This window comes from Monopterus albus, unplaced genomic scaffold (genome assembly GCF_001952655.1).
Source record: "Monopterus albus unplaced genomic scaffold, M_albus_1.0 scaffold181.1, whole genome shotgun sequence".
Classification (NCBI taxonomy): Eukaryota; Metazoa; Chordata; class Actinopteri; order Synbranchiformes; family Synbranchidae; genus Monopterus; species Monopterus albus.
The window spans coordinates 742,441-744,138 of NW_018128061.1; positions in this window are offsets into that span (position 1 = coordinate 742,441).

Consider the following 1,698-nt stretch of genomic DNA (forward strand, 5'->3'; position numbering starts at 1 on the left):
CGTTTCTCAGACTTGATAAATTAAGTGTGTCTGTTTCCTGGGACATATCTAGTAACGTGAAACCCCCAGAGCAGGCCTACAGGATCTCATGCCTCTACAACATGTCAGACCACTGAAACAGGAGCGCTCTCTATTGTTACAGCAGGGACAGGCTGTTTTTGACCCCCGTGGGCCCCTTGTCAAAGTTGTGAGTGACCAGTGTGGGTCATCTAGACTTTGCCAGGGGTGTCACAGTGTCATGTTGCTAGGAAATTACATATTACCGCTGCCAATCACGAGGTCGCCGCGGTAACTTGAGCGACTGTCAGGACTTCATCTCGAACGCACAGGGGAAGTGTCTCAGATGATTATCGTGATCCTACAGTACGTATAAATTACATCCTGGCAGGTCTGACTTTTCCATACTGCCCCAGCGTCCACTGATATTTTTATAAAACACCTGACACTGAGTGCTGCTGCTTTAATGTGACACTGCGATCACTGCAGAAGAGAGGAATGTGGTCTGCTCACTGTCAACAGAGAAAAAAAATGAAAGCAAAGCAAACAGCCATCTAACATGCGAGTCACTGTAAAAATAACCTCTCGTCATTAGAGCCAGGACGATATTTCTACTGACACAAGCTTACCTCCTACCTTTTCCCCTTTCTTTCAACTGACACAACCAATGAGGACATTTCTCATGTTTAGCTTTTTTTTTTTTTTGCCAATATTCCTAACATGTCCTTTTTATTACTAGAAATTCTGAACTGTCACTTGTAAATACTATATCAGACTGTCAGGAGATCACTGTGCTGGCAAGTAAGAAGATTAAAGTGATGAACTGTGAGACCTGAACCTGAAATGATCCTCGTTACTGGACTATCAGACTAAACAAAAAAACAATTAACAACTATTAACAAATCATGATGAAATGGGAAAAAAAGAGAATATTTATTAATAAAGGCATTTGAAATAATATTTGTCACCTGGAAAAAGGAAAGAGACAAGTAACTGTTAATGTTTTGTTCATCTTATTATATATTCACTATTTATTCATTTTCTTATTTTAAATTTTTCTTTGCATTTTTTATCCTTCCCTCCTTTTTTGTTTTTGCCTCTTTTCTTGGTTACTTTTGCAAAACATAAAAGTAAAATCATGATTGCTGTTGGTACTATGGTAACTTTCAAAGTTGCAGAGAAACTAATAAAGATATAACGAATATCCACGTGATGACCACGTCTCCTGCCGTGTTTTTAGACACTTTCATAAACAGTGCGTACATTCAGTGCATACTGACACCTGCTGCTTCATCTACCTGAACAGTGAAGTATAAAACATATACATTCAGGCCGCTGGCCTGATGAAAACCAACAAAATCAGGAATGGAGACAACAGAAAATACGTCTTCAGTGTGATTTATTTAACAAAATATGACCTTGCCTTTCAATGGATACCGCCACAGGGTGCTCCAATTTTACAAAAAATATCACATCTCACTTTTATTGATCTGCTGTGAAAATAAAAAAGGGAAAAGCTGAGGAGTTCATAGAGAGAGAGATGTGATTTCAACATTCATTCTCGAAGTGTTAAGACGCGACATGTTCAACATCTGTTGTCTGGCTTCCCACATGTCTGCTCAGAGGACTGTGAAACAAGAATACATTTATATGGTGAACACGAAAGCCAGATTCCTGGTGTAAAATAAAAACAACTTATCA